Source organism: Numida meleagris, chromosome 1 (assembly GCF_002078875.1).
Source record: "Numida meleagris isolate 19003 breed g44 Domestic line chromosome 1, NumMel1.0, whole genome shotgun sequence".
In the NCBI taxonomy this organism is placed as follows: Eukaryota; Metazoa; Chordata; class Aves; order Galliformes; family Numididae; genus Numida; species Numida meleagris.
In genome coordinates, this window is record NC_034409.1 from 93,460,026 (window position 1) to 93,475,254 (window position 15,229).

Sequence of the window (15,229 nt, forward strand, 5' to 3'; positions counted from 1 at the left end):
TGATGCAATCATTCTGAGCATAAAGATTTAAGAACTTCAGCTAAGTTTTCCATACATCTGTACATCTTTCTCTTTCTTGCTCTCTCTGTGCATGTTTCAGGTCCTGCGTGGATTCAAGGTGATGAGCCCTTGAGAAAACCATAATGTGATTATCTTGCAGAGAGGTGGTAGAATAAATAAGATTATCTATAACAAGCTTAGCCACTGATGAGTTCAAGCCGTGCTGATACAGAAAGTCCTGACACAATTGTAAGGTAATAACAGAAAAAGTATGTGTTTGTGAAGGAGAGAATACTGTTTGAACTATGAAACCTTCAATGATTAATGCAAATGCACCTATAGCCTTTTTATATAAGCTTCACTACATTTTCTAAACCTCTTTCATAGAATATTCCATTGCAGACTTTAAGACTCTTAATGTCTATCAGCATCACTATTATTTAAAGTATGCTAAATTTCCCTTTCATTTTTTCTTTTTTTTTTTAATGGCTTTGAGGGCGTTTGTTTTACTATTTGTCTGAATTTAAAGTTATCCTTGATTTGTGTTTGTGTGAATGAACAGTTTTGATGAGTTGTGTTCATATGACCACGCAGGTCGTAATGACAAGCCAAAATATGCAGACTGTCTTACCAGACCATGAGGACAGCTACTACATGTCACCCACACTGATCTGACTACAGGGACAGTCAGCATTACTTATTTCATGGGGTTTCTTTTAGGAAATTTTCTTAAAAGCTTCTTATTTTAATTCATCTTTGACTCCAACAGTTCACAAACCTTTTCCTCTCTTGCCTTCTCCAGTCCACTAAAATACGTGGAAAAGTTGTTGCTGTGTAAGGTAATCTAACTACTTAATTCACTATTTTGGGGGAAAAAAAAAAAAAAAAAAAAAAGCAGCTTTGACTGTTGTATGTAATAAACCAATGTCAAGTAATCAAGAAATGAATTTAAAATTACTTCTTTTCTAATATTCCTCATGTGAAAAACAGCATATGCAGAAATCAAAAGATTTCTTCAGTATCAAAAGGAAGTATACAATTTTAGTCAATATAAAAATTTTATGGCAAGGTTTTCAAATACTACGAACAGACTCAGTTTGTGACAACTTGATTTCCAGAAGTTTAGCGTATAGGATTTTTTAAGACATTGGCCATTAGTTCGTGTGATGGTGTACATTTGTGCTAGTGTACAGATTTGGCTAAAGAATCCAGTTTTAGATAATCGATTTAGAGCTTAAAAAGATCTTCTAGGTCAAGATAAAATCCTTTTTTTTTTTTCTAAATTATATCTAATATGGGAACTATATGATTTCAAGGACATTGTTGCCTTGAGCTATTCACTGTGCCAAGGAAAGAAAGCATTTCAATTAAAAGAAGCAGTTTCTATAAGGCTCAGTTGTGAGTTGATAACCAACAGATAAGCATTTATTATTAATATAATACAGATTTCGGAGCTGACACAATTCCTATTGTTTCTGAAGTGGTACATAAATGGAGAAGACTTTAAACAGTTTATAGTAGAAGACAGAACTTAACATATTCACATGTAAGTTCATATATTTTTGTTTAAAAACATACGCTGGAAGTGGTATGACACAGTGATATATTTACAGTTAGTGTGAGTGAGGTCAGAATCAGACTCCTCTTGTTCGAAGGAACTAACAAGTTGCTGTTAGTAAACCACTACTGAGGCTTTGGACAGCCTGTTCATTAGTGTCTACAGAGAAATACTTGGCCATATAGACAACCGGCATCCACGGTGAAGTTACATAGCTGCCACCTGGTACTCTAATGAGATTGAAGGCAATTAAAAATAATTACCACAGGAAACTTATTAAAATTCTGAAGGTTTGTTCAACTCTGGGCCCTCATAATTGCTGCAGAACATTTCAGTGTACCTCAAAAACCATAGTGAAACTCAACTATCATATTTTAAATCAGGAACTGAAAGGTAATCACAAATGTTTATTTCAAAGAAGATATTTAACTACAAAACACTGAATGAGAAGTTTAGCATTTCTGTATTATTGTAGCATCAGGGGTTTCATTGCTTCACCGTATTTGGAAGTCTTTCTGTATGTTGTTCAGAATGACTTCAGAATTTTAAATTTTGATATGCATGTACATATACAGACTTTTTGTTTTCAGTGCTTTGAAAAGTAAAGCTATCGGAACTTTTTTCAGTTTTCAAGGCAACATAACAGATATAATGAAAATGTTAAAAAAAAAAAAAAAGGGAAGAAATAGCCTGTATCTTACCATGTAATGGTTTCCATAGAATTGTTTACTAGCAGTGTCATGAGAGAATTCACAGCTTTTTGTGGCATCTTATGGGAGGCCTTTAATTTCAGTAACTATAAGAAAACAATTGCCTTTCCAGGTAGGGCCCTGCTTCTAAACAGCTAAGCAGTAAGTGGTGTCACTTACGTGACAGGAACTTTCTGAGATCACTAAATCTCTTTGGGGGATATCAGCCTTACACCCTTTTACAAATAATGCAGTGGTGCATTTATGAGGCTCTAACTGATAGGACTCTTTAAAAGCATGTAAAGACATTTACAGGATCTCACTTTTATCACCCAAAGTCACTCCTATACTCCATATAAGTTACACTAAGTAAACATCATGGTTCCTTCTGATCTGAAAAAGATCTCCAAGTCCTGAATAATGATCTAGCCAAAGCAAATTATTTTAGATTTTTCTGTACTCTTTTCTAAACTTTTTAGCTAGACAGGAAATAAGAGTACAGCATGCTTTATACAACATACATATACCATACCATGCACATAGGGTGAGCAAGAAGTTAGAATCAAGCTTATGAGCAGTACAAACCTTGTAATACTTGCATAATCACAACTTTGTAAACAAGAGCCATATATGAAGACTTTGGAAAACAAGCAGTGAATTAATTCTCACAGTTAATAATCAAATTACCTTTACTATCTGGTGCTGTGTGGTAGTCTGAAGTTCTGTGGCATCTTCTAGGAGGCATCTAATTCCTGAGATAACTAGTGTCTGGCAGGATAAGGAACATTTGTGCAAAGGAGGTGAATAAAAACCAAGATTAGAGAGAATAGAATAGAATAGAATAGAATAGAATAGAATAGAATAGAATAGAATAGAATAGAATAGAATAGAATAGAATAGAATAGAATAGAGCAAAAGGGCAGGAATGGGAATTTTACCAGCTTTAAAGAAGGAGGAGGCTGGCCTCCAAGTGGGACTTTACTGCAGTCTAGGTACATACTTCCTGCATTCCCTTAATAAAAGGTATTGATCTTCTGGCCTTCTGTTTTCTAAAGACGTAATGCAGTAATAACCAACTAGAACATGAGATAAACTGAAAAAACTACAGGAACAGTTCACACAGTTCAGCCTCTGCTATGGTATACTACCATAATGCTGCTGCAGGTATGACCATAACCTAAGCAGTTATAACTGGGCTGGTTACTGGGTTTGATACAAGAAGTCACAGTTTTTTCAGTCTAGCTACATACTCTCATTTCACGTTGTTTCACAAATACTGTATTGTGAAGAAATGCTGTATCTTAACCCAGTAGTTTAATAAAACAATATTCAACTCCAGAAATTTTCAGAGTTTAATTCCTCATTGTCTATGCCATAATTATCTTTTACATCTGCTTTCTCTTACAAAACAAATGAAAAAAAATGCACATGCCAGGGGACTGATAACTTTTCCTAAAGGCTCAAATCTATTTTTTCCATTCTCACACTACAATTATTAATGATGGCAATATGTTTTTCATTTTCTTTTCCTTAGAAATGTGTAAGTCTCCATATTAACAGAGACAAGTTATCATACTGCAAAGTGTGCTGTCATTTGTCATTATGGATGACAACAGGAACATACTGTAACAACTGCCTGTTTTGCTATTGGTTTATTGGTATCAGGTATACATGATCACCTGCTATGCTGGGGCAGCCAGGAAGACAATACATCATTGTATCATTGTAATTTTATCACTTTGAGAATTTTTATCACTGTATGAGAATGAAAATGTTCATTGCTACAGAAATACGTACAAATTCAAAGAGTGGAATACTACCTTTTTTGGGCTTTCTGTATTTATATTTGAAATACAGCAGTTGCTGTGAGAGAACATGGTCACACAGCTGAACAGTTTCAGAGGTCTAATGAATTAGGTTTTTCCTTGGCTCTCTTGAAAATACTACAATCAGCAGTTTCAGCAATGGCAAGCTCATCTAATTAAATTAAGTGCCTTAGCCATCAATGCCAACAGGACTTCATAAGGCTTATATACTAAAGTTTTCTGATATTGCTAATCTGGCATACATCCCAATGAGATGATTGTACACATTTTAGAGAATGACTGTAAGATCATAGAATATTCCAAGTTGGAAGGGACCCACGAGGATCACTGAGTCCAAATCCTGGCCCCACACAGGAGGACCCAAAATTCAAACCCTATGCCTGAGAGTGTTGTCCAAACGCTCCTTGAACTCTGGCAGCTTGGGGCTGCTGAACACTGCCCTGGGGAGCCTGTTCCTGTTCCAAGGTCTGACCACCCTCTGGTGAGAAACCTTTTATTAACACGCAACCTGACCCTCCCCTACTGCAGCTCCATGCTGTTCCCTCGGGTCCTGTTACTGTCACCAGTGAGATCAGCACCTGCCCCTTTGCTCCCCTCATGAAGAAGTTGTAAGCCTGATGTCTGAAAGGTGTCCAAAATACCAAATCAGGGAACAGCTGTAGCCAAATTGGGATGGGTGGGGAAAAACGTAAATAAGGATAAGTTGTTTATTTCAGTAGGACGGTGGACAGGAAAAAGGCAGATACCAGGGCACCTGCTGGGGCTTTAGGAAAATGAGGCCCGGGCCTGGGTTTCTGCTGAGAAAAACCGTCATCAACACCACAGTAGCTCCAGTGGGTGTGCAGAAGCAGTACTGGTACGAGACAGAGTGCTGTGGGACTAGACAGGGGACAGGCTTCCCAACGGTGATAGCACTGAGCAACAAGTCGCAAAGTCACGGTGTGTGACATCTCCAGGCAATGGACTGTGACCTCACGACCTTCTACTGCATACACTGGGGTGACAGTACAGTCTGCCCCAGCCTGGCTTGTTCCTGGATTCTGGCTGAGCATGTTTGCAAGGCTTGGAGGATTTAACTGAGGCTTTGCGTGGGTTGTGCTGCGAGGCAGCTAGCAGCTGCACTCAGTGCCAATCCCCACATTGTTGCCTACATTTCCCCAGCCCTGCCTGGTTCAATGAATGACTGCAGCCTGTCCTTCTTGCAGTACGCAACACCTGTTGCAGTGGCACCAGTGAGGGGACGAGCTCTTCACCTTCAGCTCCTCCCAGCCCACTGCAGTGTGAAGAACATGGTTATGGAGGAGGTATGATCATGTTCCATCTGCCATGACATGAGAACTGATGCAGCCTACGTGGCTTCCAGTAACCACACATTCTACCTCAGTAGCATCCTCCAGTGGACCAGGAAGAAATGCAGCTTCCCTCTCTGTAGGAGGCTTAGGAATTCTACCAAATTTTCAGTGAGGGCAGATGACTGTCCGGCATGTGTCATCATGCTTCCATTAGAGTCCACTGCTGAGAGCAGTCAGACAGCCTCCCTGCGGGGCACTGTCAATCCAAGCCTTGGACCATCAGCCTTGCAGGTCTCAGTGAGCAAGAGTCCCCCACCTCTTCCAGTACCACTCTTCCTAGGGATCTCAGGGATCATCCCACCATACCCATCGTGAGGGAAATGGATGAGCCCCATGAGGAGCTGTGGTAGGTCCTTCTAACCAGGGCTGCAGCCACAACCCCTCCATTCCTGACTGCTTGCCTAGAGGCCCAGGCATCCCAAAATGAGGAGGACAACAGTACATAGGACACTTCCCCGTCCTGCAAGAGGCTGCCTTCCTGGCACCACTAGCAGGGCTTACACTAATCTTTAATAAAAAAACAAACACAAGAAACCATGACTATCCCACAGACAATGTCTCGGTCCTACTCAATGCTCAGGGCAGAGCACACAGATGCTGCTAGCAATTGAGTGTGGTGTTCCTGGCTATCAGGTACAAAGGTTGGGGTTCAGCAGTCCTGAAGAAGGTTCCCTCAGATCCTGCCGCGGTCTCTCATTAGGAAGCTGTAGGCCTCCATGAAGCATTCCCTCAGTCTCTTCTTCTCTGAGCTGAGCAAACCAAAGGACCTCAGCTGCTCCTCATATGTCTTGTCCTCCAGACCATTCACCATCTTCACAGCCCTCCTTTTGATGCTTCAGCTGTATTCTAAAAATGAACCCATATCATGGATTACTGTACATCCTTATATTGCCATTCATTCAGGGGTGATGGAGGGTAACAGAAGAACAACTAAAAGTTACATTTACTAAAACATCTTAAAAAATAGAGGAAAAGATACAGCACAAAAAGAGATCATAATTCCTGCTGGAAGATATTAGAATACATTATTAGTATGGAAGAAACTTGCATTTTATTAACACAACCACGCTGATTACTTCCTTAAGTCTCAGTCACCAAAGGTAGGCATCAGCTTTCTGCACTGTTGAGGAAGGACTCAAAATGTGAAGTTTTCTAGGTTTGTACCTATAATATTTTTCAACATCTATTCAAGAGCATTGTTCAGTTAATATAAGGTAAAATTTCATTGCTTTTGTTCATCTTGAGATATAGTCACATTGACATAAGTGGCACTCATCTTGCAGCAAAGTACCCTTCCCTGTTACTACAAAGTGAGGACTCACAGAATCGCAGAATTGCAGTGATTGCAAGGGACCTCTAGAGATCATTGAACATAAACTCCCTGTTAAAGCAGGTTCCCTACACTAGGTCACACAGGTAGGCATCCAGACAGGGTCTCGAATATCTCCAAAAAAGGAGACTCCAAAACCTCTCTGGGCAACCTGTTCCAGTGCTTTGTCACCTTTACCACAAAGTTGTTCTTCCACATATTTGTGTGCAAGTTCCTACATTGCAGTTTTTGGCCATTGTTCCGAGTCCTATCACTACACACCACTGAAAAGAGTCTGGCCTCAGCCGATTTCCTCACTCACTTTAGATATTTATAATTTTTGATCAGATCCCCTCTCAGTCTTCTTTTCCCCAAGTTGAACAGACCCAGTCTCTCAGCCTTTCCTCATACAGGAGATGCTCCAGGCCCTTTATCACCTGTGTTGGCATCTGCTGGACTCTATTTAGGAGATCCCTGTCTTTTTTGAACTGGGGAGCCCAGAACTGGACACAGTACTCCAGATGTTGCCTCCTCTGGCCAGAGAAGAGAGAGGGGTCACCTCCCTTGACCTGCTGGCCACACTCTCTTTAATGCTCCCCAGGATACCGTTGGCCTTCTTGGTCACAATGGCACACTGCTGGCTCATGGCCAACCTGTTATCCACCAGGACCCCTAAGTCCTTCTCTGCAGAGCTCCTCAACAGCAGGATAGCTCCTAACGTGTACAGATGCATGCGGTTATTTCTCCTCAGGTGCAGGACTCTACACTTGCCCTTGTTCCTCTCTGCCCAACTCTCGAGCCTGTCCAGGTCTTGCTGAATGGCAAGGTGTGTCAGCCACTCCTCCCAGCCTTGTATCATCAGCAAACCTGCTGAGGGTGGACTCTAACCCATCATCCAGGCCACTGATGAAGATGTTGAACAAGTCTGGACCTTGAACTTTGGGGAATACCGCTAGTTACAGGTCTCCAACCAGACTCTCTGCCATTGCTCACAAGTCTCTGAGCTCTGCTGGTCAGCAAGTTCTCAGTCCACATCACTGTTCACTTATCTATCCCCACACTTTCCAAGCTTCATTACAAAGATGCTGTGTGAGACGGCCCACGTTATTTCTTCTCTCCCCAAAAAGGGCAGACTCATACAAACTCCTTTTCAAGAGTAAAATGAAGAGACTTAAAGCCTGATTGGTATGCCTTTAAGATTTCTCCTTTTAGTATTGAAAACCTGGTATTGCCTTAGCCCTTTTTATTTTTATTTCCTTTTTTGATAAATCCTAAAGCAGGATAATACAGGGAAGATCTTTTCCACGTTGTTTCTTCATGCTTGGATTTGGTATTTAGCATTACTTTTCCGCAATATAAAAGACAGACTTGTTTCTCAGCTATTTTTATACAGACATCAACGAGGACATGGGGTTAATCTGCTCATTTCCCCAATCAGATTTCTTATCACACTTTAGTGAATTTGTTTTCTGGTAAAATAATAAATTGAAGTTATTATTTTCCAGCAGTGCAAAGTGACCTTATTAGGCTTGAGGTTATAGTTCTCTATATTTCGTATTAAGTGGTATAAAAAACCCACAAAACAGAAATTATTCTTAATGTAGAAGAACCTGCTATGACTTCTAGAGAATTTCATGATGTTATCATAGAATCATAGGATCACCATGGTTGGAAAAAAAGCTCCAAGATCATCCAGTCCAACCATCCACCTATCACCAATAGTTCCCCTTAAACCATGTCCCTCAGTACAACATTTAAATGTTTCTTGAACATCTCTCAGGACAGTGACTCCACCAGCTCCCTGGGCAGCCCGTTCCAGAGCCTGACCACTGTCTCGGAGAAAAAGTTATTTCCTACTGTCCAACCTGAATCTTCCCTGGAGCAACTTGAGGACATTTCCTCTAGTCCTATTGCTAGTTACATGGGAGAAGATGTCAACCCCCGCCTCACCACAGCCTCCCTTCAGGCAGTTGTAAAGAGCGATGAGGTCATCCCTGAGCCTCCTCTTCTCCAGACTAAACAATCCCAGTTCCCTCAGCTGCTCCTCATTAGGCTTGTGATCCATCTTCATTGCCCTTTTCTGAACACATTCCAGGGCCTTGATGTCTTTCTTGCAGTGAAGGGCCCCAAACTGAACACAGTACTTGAGGTGTGGCCTCACCAGGGCTGAGTACAGGGGGGTGATCACTTCCCTGCTCCTGCTAACAACACTATTTCTGATACAAGCCAGGATGCCATCGGCCTTCTTGGCCACCTGGGCACACTACTGGCTCGTGTCCACCCAACCATCAGCCAATACTCCCAGATCCTTTTCTTCTGCACAGTTTTCCAGCCACTCTGCCCCAAGCCTGTAGCGTTGCAGGGGGTTGTTGTGGCCAAAGTGCAGGACCCGGCACTTGGTCTTGTTGAACTTCATCCCATTGGCCTCCCCAGCAATCCAGCCTGTCCAGATGGCACTGCAGGCCCTTCCTTTCCCCAGGCAGATCAACACTTCTGCCATCTTGGTGTCATCTGCAAACTTACTGAGGATCCACTCAATGCCCTCATCCAGGTCTTCAATAAAGATATTGAAGAGGACAGGCCCCAATACTGACCCCTGGGGAAAACCACTCATGACCAATCGCCAGCTGGATTTAACTCCATTCACCACCGCTCTCTGGGCCTGGCCATCCAGCCAACTGTCCAAGCCACAAGCTGCCAGCCTCTCCTTGAGAATACTGTGGGTGACCGTACTGAAGGCTTTGCTGAAGTTTAGGTAAACTACATCAACAGCCTTTCCCTCATCCACCAGGTGGGTCACCTGATCATAGAAGGAGATCATGTTGGTCAAGCAGGACGTGCCTTTCATGAACCCATGCTGGTGAGGCCTGATCCACCAGTTGTCCCGCAAGTACTGTGTGATCTCCCTCAAGATGATCTGCTCTATAAACATCCCTGCCACCAAGTTCAGGCTAACAGGCTGGTAGCTCCCTGGATCCTCCTTATGACCATTCCTGTAGTTGAGTGTCACACTGGCAAGCTTCCAATCCTCTGGGACCTCTCCAGCTGACCAGGAACACTGATAGATGATGGAAAGCGGCTTGGCTATCACCTCTGTCAGCTCCCTCAGCACCGCTGCGTGGATCCCATCAGGACCCATGGACTTGTGGCAGTCCAGGTGGAGTAGTAGGTCTCTGTTTCCACCTGAATCGTGGGGTGCTTATTCTGCTCCCCATCCAACACTTCCAGGTCAGTGGGTAGAGTACCCCAAGGATAACTGGTCTAACTTTTAAACACAGACATGAAGAAGGCACTGTGAACCTCAGCCTTTTCCTTATCCTCAGTGGTGATGCAGAAGCAAAATCCAATTCACTTTTAAGGGATACTCTAAACACAAATTAAAATCTTAACAATTTTCAACATGTATTTGAGATAATCATGGCCAAATATAGAATAAGCCCTACATTTTTTAATAAGACAAAACTAAAATTCAGCATTTCCATGTGGCAAAGATTGGCATATTTTTATTGACATCGGCTGACCTTGTATCTCTGCTAGAGAAATTCCTGCTTCTTTTCCTGAAACTATGGTGTTGTGCCAGCTAAAGTATGAATTGTTAAATTCATTATGTTCTCATTTCTTTGCTTACAGTGTTTGTTAAGAGAGGGATAGGCTTGATAATCTTTTAAATTCTAAGTTAATTAAGCCACTCTCAGTTTCATAAAGTCTGGTTATGCAGTGTTATTCCCTTCAGATAAAAGACTGTGTGTTTCGATTGTGTTCACTTGTTTCTATTTTTATTGGACAGATTTATAAAGCAAACAGTATTTTATATCTGCATATGTTCCCTAAACAATATATACGGGTCTGACAATTTCTCTCTTGATACATAAGTGATTCTTTAATCGCATCCTAGGTGGTATCATCCTTTCCAACTGTGTTAATATGAGAAGCCGATTTTCAGCTGATATTTGTGAGCTGTTCCCATCTAAGTATCCTTGCTAGATGCTACTTATAGTAAATCAGTTCCTTCCTGAAGTGATGTAATTCTCTTTTACAAAGCAAAGCTCATTCTGCCAGTCACTACCTCTCAACATCTATGCAAGTCCACTTTCTCAGCCAAAGCTTGCAGAGGCTCTTGCTTAATTCTATGGTGATGATGCTTAGATTCCTTCCAAATTTTCCTTTTCCTACGAGGTTTTCCCTACTCACACACTTTCCATTGTTCTAAATAAATAAATAAGTTCCTTTTTTCCAACAATCTAGCATTCCTCTGATGTTAACACTAGCCTTGAGGAAATAACCTTGTTAGCAGCACCATGTCAGTATTTTCCAGTGACTAGCTAATCCCTGTTTCTCTAAGAACACTGATATTCTCTCTGCACATATCTCTGCAAGACACTCGCTGCTTTTCCTCCCCTACAGCTGAAGCTGATCTGAATCCATGCAGTCTGCTAGATTACCAACAAACAGCCAAACTGAGACACAAATAAAAGAAAAACAGCAATGGATCTACATAGGCAGTTCCAATAGTAATGTCTCCTGTTTACTTCCATGGAAACAACAGATACAAAGAGCAAAATAACACTATTTGACAGAGGAAATACTCAACTACAGAACACTATTTTTCAACACAAGTCACCACCATTAGCCATTGGTGTCCATGAATATCAATGGGTACCATTTTTAATGCATGGAGGAATTCAGTTCCACACCTTTGCTTCATCCACACCTCCAGATCAGGTCAGATGCCATTTTGCTCCTCTACTGCCATCTGTCAAACAACAACAAAATGTAACAGAATATTGGCAGAAAGGTTCAACCTCTACTGCCATACCATCAATGTCTGCCTCTGATGTTGTGGGCCAATACGTGACTCTGGGCAGCCTGGTCTAGCAGTTGGTGACCCTGCCCACAGCACTGGGGTTTGAAACTAGATGATCTTCGATGTCCCTTTCAACTCAGGCCATTCTATGATTCAATATCATAAAACAGGAGGCATTACTTTTGGAGCAGCCCTCATACATTTGAAAAGTGCCCCTAAAGATTATACTGTTGTTACTTGCACATATACTCATTTTGTAACCCGACTGTTCTTCTTCTTGTCACGTCTTTACTCACTGTGACACTTCACAGTTAAGATTTTTTTCTCTGTGAAGATGTTGTGAATTATACACAAACGTTGCCCCCTCTTTTAAAGAAAGCAAGAGTATTTATTATTCGTTATACTCTTTCGTCAGAGTATTTCTCAGACTGGAAACAGTTCTCCATACATTTAAAGAGTGGTGAATAGCTTTTATTTATATGCCGTAACTACATTAGGTTAGGATCAGAACGATAGTTATGTCTGATTTCCAATTCCAGTAAGTTATGTAATACAAACATATGGGAACATGAATTAAAACCTTGTTAAGGAAGAGGCTTTCTCTGTGATGGTATGGAATACACTGTTATAATGTGCACAGTTTTGTGTATATATCTATACAGTAAGTACTCTATGTAGTTTGTTTCATCTACAACTTCTAGGAAAAGTTTAGAATGAGATTCTGAAATAAAAAAAACCTGATCTTCTTTAGTTGAAATAGCAATAGTAACACAGGTAATCTCTACATAGGTCCTTCACTAATAAACAGCCTGCCCTTTCCCCCTCTCTTCACCTTCCCATCTTCTCTATAGGCAGTAGATAGATAAAATGCATATTAACACCAAATGTTAAAAGTCTACTTTCAATATGTTGTGGTCACTGGAGAAAATTATGCAAATCAGTAGAGATGTGGCAATTTGCCCATGGCAATTTCTTTTCAAAGAAGTGAAAAATGTTATGCTTACTGCTGAAATAATACATACATGAAAACATACATACGTGAATGAACTTTGCTTTTAGTTCCATGGTTGTTCCAGGATATGATAATGGGTATATCTAGCATGATGAAAACAAAGAATGAGAAAGAATGGGATAAAGGCTGAAATTGTGCCTGTCTACCATTTTCTCCTTTCCTCTTCAAAACTGAAGAAAACAGTATAGTGTCACTTACAGAGAAGTGGCTTAAGCACAATCCATACCCTGTTCTTAACTAGAAACCCTCTGACCTGCTCTGAGTAGAGGTTATGAAGACTGTCTATTTTTTGTGCTTCAGTCATTTCAGGTCCAGCTGCCTTTTCCCTCTCAATTATGCAAAGCGGAAAGATTTTGCCAGTTATCAATTTGCTTAGCATACAGCATTTGTAATGGTAGTGAGCGACTGAGCTTGCCACTAGATGCCAATAACTTGTATTAGTCATACATAATCTTCCTGAAGCCATAAGCTTAAAATCAACTTTGCCCTTTTTTTCATTATTATTTTTTTCATAGAATTGAGGCTTCTCTACAGCACAGTATAATGTGTACTTTTTCCTTTACTCCACTTTTGCTTCTCCAGCATGCTAGGGTTGTTTTAAGAGTCCAACAACTGCATTTTACCTATTTGGCCTAACAAGCACAGCACAATATACCACACAAGATCAGGTTGCATTTCATCCCTTTTGGTATCCTAGCTTCGTCAGTGACTTTTACCAAATTGTCAGAAGAAATAATAGGTGGATTAGACCTTTTCCAATCAGATCATCAGTTTTACTGTTTCAAAAGTTAACTTGAAACTGTATGCTTAACTTGCAGTAAGAGTCCTTTAAAGATTATTTTAAATTACGTAGGCATATAAGGAGGAAATTGCAAAATGCAACCTTTAAAATGTGACACCAGCCTCCTGGTTTCTTACAGAAAATTGAAACAGAGAAGTTTACTTAACCTTTTTTCTCCTTTTGTCCTCTTCTTAACTTCTAATTTACTTGCAGCAAGGCACTTGCCTCCATTCCCAACCCCTCAATCTGGTCACAGCATTATATTCCCTAGCAGTCCTTCATTTCAAATGACAAATAGGTAATTTACTTACATTGTGATGTAAGGCATCTTGTCATCATTTCTCTTTGCTTGAAGAGAATTTTTTTACCCAGGAAAGTGCCCTAAACATTCATTTGTGGATGTTCTAGTTTGAAGGGACTGTCTGCATCCTGCTGAAGCTGTCACACTCTGAATGATGAACTTATTAGCTGCAGAAAAAGAACAGATTACTGTTACTCAACAGTCCAGCAGATGGCTTCTCTTTCTTGAGTAGGTCAGTCTTTTGCAATGAAAATTTTGCTCTTTCATAGTAAATATTCAGGATTTTGTAGCAGAAGTAAAGGTGTCTTTGCACAAACAAGGAAACCGAAAGGCAAAGCAATTAAAAGCTTACTTTAGTTCCAAGCCTTAGATGTGGGCAGTTGAAGCAGCTTTGTCCACTCTCTGAGCTGACAGAAGTTGAATCATTTTTGATCCAAGCAAAATGTACACATATCATCGTAATAGCACCCCAGCACACAGCTGCCTATCAGCTTTGCAGAACGTGAGAGGCGATTTTCATATTCTTCATCTCTGTCACAAATCTTATTAGCTTTTTATTCTTTGAACTTAAAGCCTTTAGTTTATAATGCTCAATACACAATATAAATGCAGCAGAGACTGACATATCATCGAATCACAGAATTTCTCAAGTTGGAAAAGACCTTCAAGATCCTCAAGTCCAACCACAACCTAACCATACTACCCTAACTCTTACAGTCCACCACTAGATCACGTCCCTGAGCACCACATCCAAACGGTTTTTAAACACATTCGGGGATGGTGACTCAACCAACTCCCTGGGGAGCCTATCCCAGTGCTTAACAACCCTTTCTGTAAAGAAGTTTTTCCTGATATCCAACCTAAACCTCCCCTGGCGCAACTTGAGGCCAGTCATGAGCGGTGTCCCCCAAGGCTTGGTACTGGGGCCGCTTCTATTCAACATCTTTATTAATGATCCTGATGCGGGGATTGAGTGCACCCTCAGTAAGTTGGCAGAGGACACCAAGCTGGGTGGGAGTGTTGTGGTCACAACAACCCCAGGCAACCCTACAGGCCTGGGGAGGAGTGGCTGGCAAGCTGCCTGACGGAACAGGACCTTGGTGTGCTGATGGACAGTCGGCAGAGTATGAGCCAGCAGTGTGCCCAGGTGGCCAAGAAGGCCAGTGGCATCCTGACTTGACATATAAGGCTTTCATATACCTGTTCTGTTAGTAAATTTGAAAACTTGCCGTGTTTAAGTATCATGGATAAATTTGCATGAGTGCAAAGTGTCCAGTTTCCTGAAATCTCTCCCATGTTACACATAGACTCTAGGAGTTGACAGTAAGATGAAAGACAGCTGGAAGTGCTGCGTAACAGACCCTATTTCCGATACAGGATTTTTTACAGGCGGCAAAGACAAAGATTTTGATAGTGTACCTTTTGACATCTATGGAGGTAGCTAATAGCTGAAATAATAGCTGCAGTAAGAAACAAAGTACAAAAGTAGCATCCCAAAGAATCTTCAGTAGCGAAACAGAGCGATGTGACAAGTTAGGGAGTTTCTATTAGCAATCTCACAGTGTCTTAGATCATGGATGGAAATTTAACTACAGGG

At 41.1% G+C, this 15,229-nt stretch overlaps 1 long non-coding RNA gene across 5 annotated transcripts in view; it reads right to left on the bottom strand.

Moving 5' to 3' along the window:
* LOC110401662 overlaps window positions 1,397–15,229 on the bottom strand; it is a 28,156-nt gene continuing 14,323 nt past the window's right edge. For 3 of the 5 annotated variants that reach the window (XR_002440526.1, XR_002440521.1, XR_002440523.1), the window contains 2 exons: window positions 13,643–13,799; window positions 1,397–6,271 (listed from right to left, as the gene is read on the bottom strand). This is a non-coding gene — a long non-coding RNA (uncharacterized LOC110401662). Of the gene's footprint in view, window positions 6,272–9,323; window positions 11,488–12,576; window positions 12,634–13,642; window positions 13,800–15,229 lie in introns of those variants that run through there. The other 2 variants (XR_002440522.1, XR_002440528.1) reach the window with 2 other exon arrangements.